Consider the following 11,738-nt stretch of genomic DNA (forward strand, 5'->3'; position numbering starts at 1 on the left):
CTCCCCCTTCCTTCCCCCTCCTAGTAGGAGTAGGAAAGGAGGAATCCTACTCCTACTAGGAGGAGGATTCCTCCTCCTTGGCGCGCCCCAAGGGGCCGGCCGGCCTCCCCCTTTGCTCCTTTATATACGGGGGCGGGGGGGGGGGGCCCCCCAGGACACACAAGTTGATCTTCGTGATTGTTCCTTAGCCGTGTGCGGTGCCCCCCCTCCACGATATTACACCTCGGTCATATTGTAGCGGTGCTTAGGCGAAGCCCTGCGACGGTTGAACATCAAGATCGTCACCACGCCGTCGTGCTGACGGAACTCCTCCCCGAAGCTTTGCTGGATCAGAGCTCGGGGTGCGTCATCGAGCTGTACGTGTGTCAAGAACTCGGAGGTGCCGGAGTAACGGTGCTAGGATCGGTTGGACCGGGAAGACGTACGACTACTTCCTCTATGTTGTGTCAATGCTTCCGCTTCAGTCTACGAGGGTACATAGACAACACTCTCCCCTCTCGTTGCTATGCATCACCATGATCTTGCGTGTGCGTAGGAAAATTTTGAAATTACTACGTTCCCCAACAGTGGCATCCGAGCCTAGGTTTTATGGTTTGATGTTATATGCACGAGTAGAACACAAGTGAGTTGTGGGCGATATAAGTCATACTGCTTACCAGCATGCCATACTTTGGTTCGGCGGTATTGTTGGATGAAGCGGCCCGGACCGACATTACGCGTACACTTACGCGAGACTGGTTCTACCGCCGTGCTTTGCACACAGGTGGCTAGCGGGTGTCAGTTTCTCCAACTTTAGTTGAACCGAGTGTGGCTACGCCCGGTCCTTGCGAAGGTTAAAACAACACCAACTTGACAAACTATCGTTGTGGTTTTGATGCCTAGGTGAGATTGGTTCTTGCTTAAGCCCGTAGCAGCCACGAAAAACTTGCAACAACAAAGTAGAGGACGTCTAACTTGTTTTTGCAGGGCATGTTGTGATGTGATATGGTCAAGACATGATGCTAAATTTTATTGTATGAGATGATCATGTTTTTGTAACCGAGTTATCGGCAACTGGCAGGAGCCATATAGTTGTCGCTTTATTGTATGCAATGCAATCGCCCTGTAATGCTTTACTTTATCACTAAGCGGTAGCGATAGTCATAGAAGCATAAGATTGGCGAGACGACAACGATGCTACGATGGAGATCAAGGTGTCGCGCCGGTGACGATGGTGATCATGACGGTGCTTCGAAGATGGAGATCACAAGCACAAGTGATGATGGCCATATCATATCACTTATATTGATTGCATGTGATGTTTATCTTTTTTGCATCTTATCTTGCTTTGATTGACGGTAGCATTTTAAGATGATCTCTCACTAATTATCAAGAAGTGTTCTCCCTGAGTATGCATCGTTGCCAAAGTTCGTCGTGCCCAGACACCACGTGATGATCGGGTGTGATAAGCTCTACGTCCATCTACAACGTGGTGCAAGCCAGTTTTGCACACGCAGAATACTCAGGTTAAACTTGACGAGCCTAGCATATGCAGATATGGCCTCGGAACACGGAGACCGAAAGGTCGAGCGTAAATCATATAGTAGATATGATCAACATAAGATGTTCACCATTGAAAACTAATTCATTTCACGTGATGATCGGTTATGATTTAGTTGAATTTGGATTACGTGATCACTTAGAGGATTAGAGGGATGTCTATCTAAGTGGGAGTTCTTAAGTAATATGATTAATTGAACTTAAATTTATCATGAACTTAGTACCTGATAGTATCTTGCTTGTCTATGTTGATTGTAGATAGATGGCCCGTGTTGTTGTTCCGTTGAATTTTAATGCGTTCCTTGAGAAAGCAAAGTTGAAAGATGATGGTAGCAATTACGCGGACTGGGTCCGTAACTTGAGGATTATCCTCATTGCTGCACAGAAAAGTTACGTCCTGGAAGCATCGTTGGGTGCCAGGCCTGCTGCTGATGCAACTGACGACATTAAGAACGTCTGGCAGAGCAAAGCTGATGACTACTCGATAGTTCAATGTGCCATGATTTACGTCTTAATACCGGGACTTCAACGATGTTTTGAACGTCATGGAGCATATGAGATGTTCCAGGAGTTGAAGTTAATATTCCAGAAGAATGCCTGGATTGAGAGATATGAAGTCTCCAATAAGTTCTATAGCTGCAAGATGGAGGAGAATAGTTCTGTCAGTGAGCATATACTCAAGATGTCTGGGTATTGTAATCACTTGATTCAACTAGGAGTTACTCTTCCGGATGATAGCGTCATTGACAGAATTCTCCAATCACTTCCACCAAGCTACAAGAGCTTCGTGATGAACTATAATATGCAAGGGATGGATAAGACAATTCCCGAGCTCTTCGCAATGCTAAAGGCTGCGGAGGTAGAAATCAAGAAGGAGCATCAAGTGTTGATGGTCAACAAGACCACTAGTTTCAAGAAAAAGGGCAAAGGGAAGAAGAAGGGGAACTTCAAGAAGAACAGCAAGCAAGTTGCTTCTCAAGAGAAGAAACCCAAGTCTGGACCTAAGCCTGAAACTGAGTGCTTCTACTGCAAGCAGACTGGTCACTGGAAGCGGAACTGCCCCAAGTATTTGGCGGATAAGAAGGATGGCAAGGTGAACAAAGGTATATGTGATATACATGTTATTGATGTGTACCTTACTAGAGCTCGCAGTAGCACCTGGGTATTTGATACTGGTTCTGTTGCTAATATTTGCAACTCGAAACAGGGACTACGGATTAAGCGAACACTAGCAAAGGACGAGGTGACGATGCGCGCGGGAAATGGTTCCAAAGTCGATGTGATCGCGGTCGGCACGCTACCTCTACATCTACCTTCGGGATTAGTATTAGACCTAAATAATTGTTATTTGGTGCCAGCGTTGAGCATGAACATTATATTTGGATCATGTTTGATGCGAGACAGTTATTCATTTAAATCAGAGAATAATGGTTGTTCTATTTATATGAGTAATATCTTTTATGGTCATGCACCCTTGAAGAGTGGTCTATTTTTGATGAATCTCGATAGTAGTGATACACATATTCATAATGTAGAAGCCAAAAGATGCAGAGTTGATAATGATAGTGCAACTTATTTGTGGCACTGTCGTTTAGGTCATATCGGTGTAAAGCGCATGAAGAAACTCCATACTGATGGACTTTTAGAACCACTTGATTATGAATCACTTGGTACTTGTGAACCGTGCCTCATGGGCAAGATGACTAAAACGCCGTTCTCCTGTACTATGGAGAGAGCAACAGATTTGTTGGAAATCATACATACAGATGTATGTGGTCCGATGAATGTTGAGGCTCGTGGCGGATATCGTTATTTTCTCACCTTCACAGATGATTTAAGAAGATATGGGTATATCTACTTAATGAAGCATAAGTCTGAAACATTTGAAAAGTTCAAAGAATTTCAGAGTGAAGTTGAAAATCATCGTAATAAGAAAATAAAGTTTCTACGATCTGATCGTGGAGGAGAATATTTGAGTTACGAGTTTGGTCTACACTTGAAACAATGAGGAATAGTTTCACAACTCACGCCACCCGGAACACCACAGCGTAATGGTGTGTCCGAACGTCGTAATCGTACTTTACTTGATATGGTACGATCTATGATGTCTCTTACAGATTTACCGCTATCTTTTGGGGTTATGCTTTAGAGATGGCCATATTCACATTAAATAGGGCACCATCAAAATCCGTTGAGACGACACCTTATGAACTATGGTTTGGCAAGAAACCAAAGTTGTCGTTTCTTAAAGTTTGGGGCTGTGATGCTTATGTGAAAAAGCTTCAACCTGATAAGCTCGAACCCAAATCAGAGAAATGTGTCTTCATAGGATACCCAAAGGAGACAGTTGGGTACACCTTCTATCACAGATCCGAAGGCAAGACATTCGTTGCTAAGAATGGATCCTTTCTAGAGAAGGAGTTTCTCTCGAAAGAAGTGAGTGGGAGAAAAGTAGAACTTGATGAGGTAACTATACCTGCTCCCTTGTTGGAAAATAGTACATCACAGGAAGCGGTTTCTGTGACGTCAAAACCAACTAGTGAGTAAGTTGATGATGATGATCATAGGACTTCAGATCAAGTTGCTATAGAACCTCGTAGGTCAAACAGAGTAAGATCCGCACCAGAGTGGTACGGTAATCCTATTCTGGAAGTCATGCTACTAGATCATGACGAACCTACGAGCTATGAAGAAGCGATGGTGAGCCCAGATTCCGCAAAATGGCTTGAAGCCATGAAATCTGAGATGGGATCTATATATGAGAACAAAGTATGGACTTTGGTTGACTTGCCCGATGGTCGACAAGCAATTGAGAATAAATGGATCTTCAAGAAGAAGGCTGACGCTGACGGTAATGTTACTGTCTACAAAGCTCGACATGTTGCAAAAGGTTTTCGACAAGTTCAAGGGATTGACTACGATGAGACCTTCTCACCCGTAGCGATGCTTAAGTCTGTCCGAATCATGTTAGCAATTGCCGCATTTTATGATTATGAAATTTGGCAAATGGATGTAAAAACTGCATTCCTGAATGGGTTTCCGGAGGAAGAGTTGTATATGATGAAACCAGAAGGTTTTATCGATCCAAAGGGAGCTAACAAAGTGTGCAAGCTCCAGCGATCCATTTATGGACTGGTGCAAGCCTCTCGGAGTTGGAATAAACGCTTTGATAGTGTGATCAAAGCATTTGGCTTTATACAGACTTTTGGAGAAGCCTGTATTTACAAGAAGGTGAGTGGGAGCTCTGTGGCATTTCTAATATTATATGTGGATGACATATTATTGATTGGAAATGATATAGAATTTCTGGATAGCATAAAAGGGTACTTGAATATAAGTTTTTCAATGAAAGACCTCGGTGAAGCTGCTTACATATTGGGCATTAAGATCTATAGAGATAGATCAAAACGCTTAATTGGACTTTCACAAAGCACATACCTTGACAAAGTTTTGAAGAAGTTCAAAATGGATCAAGCAAAGAAAGGGTTCTTGCCTGTATTGCAAGGTGTGAAGTTGAGTAAGACTCAATGCCCGACCACTGCAGAAGATAGTGAGAAAATGAAAGATGTTCCCTATGCTTCAGCCATAGACTCTATCATGTATGCAATGCTGTGTACCAGACCTGATGTGTGCCTTGCTATAAGTTTAGCAGGGAGGTACCAAAGTAATCCAGGAGTGGATCACTGGACAGCGGTCAAGAACATCCTAAAGTACCTGAAAAGGACTAAGGATATGTTTCTCGTATATGGAGGTGACAAAGAGCTCATGATAAATGGTTACGTTGATGCAAGCTTTGACACTGATCCGGACGATTCTAAATCGCAAACCGGATACGTATTTACATTAAACGGTGGAGCTGTCAGTTGGTGAAGTTCAAAACAAAGCGTCATGGCGGGATCTACGTGTGAAGCGGAATACATAGCTGCTTCGGAAGCAGCTAATGAAGGAGTCTGGATGAAGGAGTTCATATCCGATCTAGGTGTCATACCTAGTGCATCGGGTCCAATGAAAATCTTTTGTGACAATACTGGAGCGATTGCCTTAGCGAAGGAATCCAGATTTCACAAGAGAACCAATCACATCAAGAGACGCTTCAATTCCATCCGGGATCTAGTCCAGGTGGGAGACATAGAGATTTGCAAGATACGTACGGATCTGAATGTTGCAGACCCGTTGACTAAGCCTCTTGCACGAGCAAAACATGATCAGCACCAAGACTCCATGGGTGTTAGAATCATTACTATGTATCTAGATTATTGACTCTAGTGCAAGTGGGAGACTGAAGGAAATATGCCCTAGAGGCAATAATAAAGTTATTATTTATTTCCTTATATCATGATAAATGTTTATTATTCATGCTAGAATTGTATTAACCGGAAACATAATACATGTGTGAATATATAGACAAACAGAGTGTCACTAGTATGCCTCTACTTGACTAGCTTGTTAATCAAAGATGGTTATGTTTCCTAACCATAAACAAAAGAGTTGTTATTTGATTAACGGGATCACATCATTAGTTGAATGATCTGATTGACATGACCCATTCCGTTAGCTTAGCACTCGATCGTTTAGTATGTTGCTATTGCTTTCTTCATGACTTATACATGTTCCTATGACTATGAGATTATGCAACTCCCGTTTACCGGAGGAACACTTTGTGTGCTACCAAACGTCACAACGTAACTGGGTGATTATAAAGGTGCTCTACAGGTGTCTCCAAAGGTACTTGTTGGGTTGGCGTATTTCGAGATTAGGATTTGTCACTCCGAATGTCGGAGAGGTATCTCTGGGCCCTCTCGGTAATGCACATCATTTAAGCCTTGCAAGCATTGCAACTAATGAGTTAGTTGCGAGATGATGTATTACAGAACGAGTAAATAGACTTGCCGGTAACGAGATTGAACTAGGTATTGGATACCGACGATCGAATCCTGGGCAAGTAACATAACGATGACAAAGGGAACAACGTATGTTGTTATGCGGTCTGACCGATAAAGATCTTCGTAGAATATGTAGGAACCAATATGGGCATCCAGGTCCCGCTATTGGTTATTGACCGGAGACGTGTCTCGGTCATGTCTACATTGTTCTCGAACCGTAGGGTCCGCACGCTTAAAGTTACGATGACAGTTTCTTTATGAGTTTATATATTTTGATGTACCGAAGTTTGTTCGGAGTCCCGGATGTGATCATGGACATGACGAGGAGTCTCGAAATGGTCGAGACATAAAGATTGATATATTGGACGACTATATTCGGACACCGGAATTGTTCCAGGTGATTTCAAAGAAAACCGGAGTGCCGGGGGGGTTACCGGAACCCCCCGGGAGAGTTAATGGGCCACATGGGCCTTGGTGGGAAGAGAGAGGGGCGGCCAGGGTGGGCTGCGCGCCCCCTCTCCCCCTGGTCCAAATTGGACAAGGAGGGGGGGCGCCCCCCTTTCCTTTCCCCCTCTCCCCCTTCCTTCCCCCTCCTAGTAGGAGTAGGAAAGGAGGAATCCTACTCCTACTAGGAGGAGGATTCCTCCTCCTTGGCGCGCCCCAAGGGGCCGGCCGGCCTCCCCCCTTGCTCCTTTATTTACGGGGGCGGGGGGCACCCCAGGACACACAAGTTGATCTTCGTGATCATTCCTTAGCCGTGTGCGGTGCCCCCCTCCACGATATTACACCTCGGTCATATTGTAGCGGTGCTTAGGCGAAGCCCTGCGACGGTTGAACATCAAGATCGTCACCACGCCGTCATGCTGACGGAACTCCTCCCCGAAGCTTTGCTGGATCGGAGCTCGGGGTGCGTCATCGAGTTGTACATGTGTCAAGAACTCGGAGGTGCCGGAGTAACGGTGCTTGGATCGGTTGGACCGGGAAGACGTACGACTACTTCCTCTATGTTGTGTCAATGCTTCCGCTTCGGTCTACGAGGGTACGTAGACAACACTCTCCCCTCTCGTTGCTATGCATCACCATGATCTTGTGTGTGCGTAGGAAATATTTTTAAATTACTACGTTCCCCAACAGAAAGTAGGTCGAAGTTGAACCTTCTCCGAGCTTCGTGTCTTCACAAGTGTTTTCTGAAAGACTGAACGCCCGCGTCGGTACTTCGATGTCGACTCAGTCGCCTTGATCCATTCAGTCAGCTGTTGATTGAAATGGTGACCTCATGCGTCGAGTGCTATGTTGGAGCGCGGGATCTTGGGCGCGATTGTCTACAGTGTATCCGGATTTCGTGGGATACGAAATTTGGGCGAAGCGCGCGGGCCGGAGAGCGCCGAAACGGGCGGTCCAGATAAGTAGCGATGCCTCGATTACCGTGCCGCCTTTTTTGCCACGTACGCCGCGCGCAACTTTTGCGGGATTTGACAGGATTGCCTGGTCCCATGCGTCAGTCACTCGGAGGTGACCCTTTATAAGGCGACGGGGCCGAGGCTCTTGCACTATGCACACTTGTTCCCTCTTCTTTCTCCTCTGCTTCTCCACCGCGCCCAGCACCTCCGCTCTCGATGTCGCTGCTCCCCAGCCATGGTGAAGGACAAGACGGCGGTGCTAGGGCGCGCTAAGAAGGCGACGGGGGCGACGAAAGGCAAGAAGCAGAACCGCGGGTCGTCGTCGCATGCGGGGCTGCCGCCGGGATGGATCCAGGGCGATTGGATCCGGTCTTCGGTCCGGCAGGAGGATTTGGCCGAACTGGAGGAGTGTGGATTGATCGCCAAGGGAGTGGCGAGGCTGCCGAAGGGGGAGACGGAACCGCAACCTCGACTGGGTGAGTGTGTTCTGCTCGCCACTCATGTCGACCAGGGTTTCTCACTCCCTACGCATCCTTTCTTCTGGGATTTTTGAACTTCTTTGGCGCTCAGCTCCGCCATTTTTCTCCCAACACCATCACGTATTTAGCTGCGTTTGTATCGATGTGCGAGAACTTCTTAGGGTGTCGACCGCACTGGGGTCTTTTTAAACATATCTTCACCATTCATTCCCAGTCGGTAAAAAAGGCAAAGTCGAGTGACTCGAAAACCCACGTCATCCAGATGTGTGGGGGTTTAGGTATCCAAAAGAGGAATAGGAGTGCCTTTCCCGCCATGACTCTCCCTGAATCTGTTAGAGGCTGGTAGTCGACCTGGTTCTACTGCCAGGACATCGCAGCTCTAGGTCAGTCGACTGGTCTTCCCCACTTCTCGTTTGACCGTGTTCAGACTCCTGCCCCACTAAAAGTAACCGCTGCTGAGACCATGGAGACGAGGATGTTGGTGGATAGAGTGGTCCAGCTCATCAATGATGGCGTTACCGCCTGGACTTTCTGGAAGTGTTCCTCAGTCGACGCATCCAGCCTCTCCAGGCCCGTGATCACCCGATGTGGCTGTAATTCCGGACCGGACGACACCGCTCGGGTCCATCCAGAAGAAGTGCCGTCTTAAACCATAGCTTTGTGGCTGAGGAGCATCACAGGCAACTAGGACAACCCCAGAGGATCCAGGCGAGTCGTCCCCTTCAGCGACGGAAACCCGCCTGAAAAGGTATACTTTTTGTTCCGACTGCTTCCCGCTCATGCTCCGACTGTACTTGATGTTGACTGACTCTTACTCGACCGATTTGTTCTGCAGGTATTCACTAAGATGCATTCGATGCCCAACGGTGAACAAGCTTTGGAGCAGGACCAGGAGGGGGAGGACAGTGCGGAGGAGAGTGGTGAGTGGGAGTCTCTGGGAGAAGAGGAGGAGGAGAAGAGCGAGGAGTCAGACGACGAGGAAGAAGTCAACTCGCCGCCGCGCTCCGAACGTCGATCCAAACAGCAGCATGATCCATCTGGCGGGCACGGAAAAAGCGTGGTCCCGAGTGTCAATACTCAGAAGCGCACTCGGACGTCGACCCCGGAGCTGACGGAGAAGGTGGCCAAGCAGCCTAAAGTTGCTCCTCCTAAGGCCTGGAAGACATTGCCACGAATTAAGATGGACGTCCCTGTTGCTTCGGGGTGAGTATCTCGCTTGCATTTTCGTAGGTCGACTGAAGATTTTCTTGTTCTGGCCGACTAATTCATGTGTCTTTCCAGTCCCACCTCTGCTGCCACTGACATGGACATTGACAAGGCGCCAGGAGACGAAGAGGCCACCTCACGAGTCGGTAAGTCGGATTGGCCAAGCTTCGTTAAGTTGAGTAGATCGTCAATCGGTAGAATTTCTGACATTTCTCTCTTTTTGTAGTTCCACAAGAAGTTGTTGTGCTTCCTGATGATGAAGAAGAGGCGCCTCTACAGGAGAGGAAGAGGAGGAGCGGGAGCTCTGGCAAGAGGAGGCTTGAAGTTCAGGTTCCTCAGTCAACGCCGGCGCTCGAGGCGGCGGTCGATCGTTCCAGAGAGCCTGTTCGGACCAGCGTCACATTTGCTAGCCCGCTAACGACTGATCGTTCGGCGGACTCGACTGCACCAACTCCTGCTGCTCGGTGCAACCGCATGCCTCTGACCCAGCGACTACTTCGGCTGCTCTGCAGCCATCACTTTTTGCTGCGTATCAGACTCCGGATGATTCACCGAGTGCCGCTAGGGAAGCTCTTCGTCAGGTGAACCTTGTCATGGAGCAGGTGAAAGTGATGCATGAGGCTAGTCAGGTAGCTTACAATGCCAGCACTGCTCTTCAGACCAATGTTCAGGTCAGCAAAATTTCGACTCGACTTTTGAGTGTTGCCTTTATATCTTTATATCTGATCACCCACCAAGGTGTTCCTTTGTCTAGAATTTAGGAAATCTTCAACTCCGCTCGCCTTGAGCTGAGTCCCAGTAAACTGTTTGAACCAGTGGGGGCACGCCGAGTGCACCCACTAGGTGTAGTCCCCGAGACCACGGTCGACTGCTGGCAGTCGACTGAGGTCTAATGGTGTATCCTCCTGCTCTCTTTTTTTGACCTCACGCTGAGTAGGCCTTGCTGAGTATTGATCTGATCCAGTGGGGGCACGCTAAGTGCACCCACTGGGTGTAGTCCCCGAGACTACTGTTGAATATTTGATTTGGCAGTAGTCTTAGAGTAATTCTTCTCCGTCACTGTCGCTTATTTCTGTTGACTGACATGTCTGTCTTTCTGGCTGCAGAGGTCTTGTGATCTTGGAGCTCGGCTCACCGAATTAAAGAAGAAGCATATCAGCGTTGAACTTGACCCTTAACTCGCGAAGAAGAATCTCAAGACTACTCAAGAAGAAACGACCTTCATGGGAGGTAAACATTCGACCGTTTTGTCTGCTTTGTAGCTCACACTTCGCACTGGTTTTTCTTTCAGTCTCTTTGAACCGAGTGATTTCACACAAGCAGATGTGCGTAGTGAAAATCGCCAACTTCAGTGTCGTCTGAAGAATGTTGTTTCTTTAGAGAGGATGAAGGAGGCTTTGGAGCAGAAGGATCTGGATCTGGCAGCTGCTCAGAAGGAAGCACGTGAGAAGACGAAGCTTGCGGACCAGAAACTGGCTTCGGTCGGCAAATTGGAGGAGGAGAACGTGAAGCTGAAGACTGCCATCTCGGATGCTAATCGAGAAGTCGAGCAGTTGAGGAAGGACAAGGAGAATCTGACCACTGAAGTCGGCGGCCTCAGGACCAAGACAGACAAGCTAGAGTCCTATCTGGAGCAACTCGCCGCGAAACTTATTCTGAAGCTTGAAGGTATGATCATTCGACTGCAGTTAATTTGTCGCCGACTAAACTTTGTTGTCATGCTGTCGACTCATCGTTTTTTGCAATGGGACATAACTGTGTCAGGACTTTGAAGCTGAAACTGGGCGGGTCGAGACGGGTCTAGACCCCATCAATTGTCCTGTGAAAGATGACATTGCAATGAATCTGCTGCGATTGGAGTCGCGCTTGGATGGTGAAGTTGCTTATCTGGCTCGACTGAAGGCGGCGATGACCCAAGTGGATGCTGAACTCTGTCCTGAGGCGGAGCTGTCTCAAGACCTCGAGTCCTTAATGACTCGACTTAATCAGATTCCAGGCCGAGTGCAAGAGTGGAAGAAATCTTCCATTCGCTGTGGTGCCGATGTCGCCTTGTCGTTGGTCCGAGTGCACTACAAGGAGGCTAAGGAAGACAAGCTGGCAGCTCTCAAAGTAGCGAATACTAAGAAGCACTCTTTCCAGGACTTCATGGACACCTTCCTCGAGGCAGCCACTCGCATTACCGACAGCATCGACCTCGACAGCTTCTGCGATCCGGCCAGTCCTTCTCCCGC

Source organism: Triticum dicoccoides, chromosome 4A, assembly GCF_002162155.2.
Source record: "Triticum dicoccoides isolate Atlit2015 ecotype Zavitan chromosome 4A, WEW_v2.0, whole genome shotgun sequence".
Classification (NCBI taxonomy): domain Eukaryota; kingdom Viridiplantae; phylum Streptophyta; class Magnoliopsida; order Poales; family Poaceae; genus Triticum; species Triticum dicoccoides.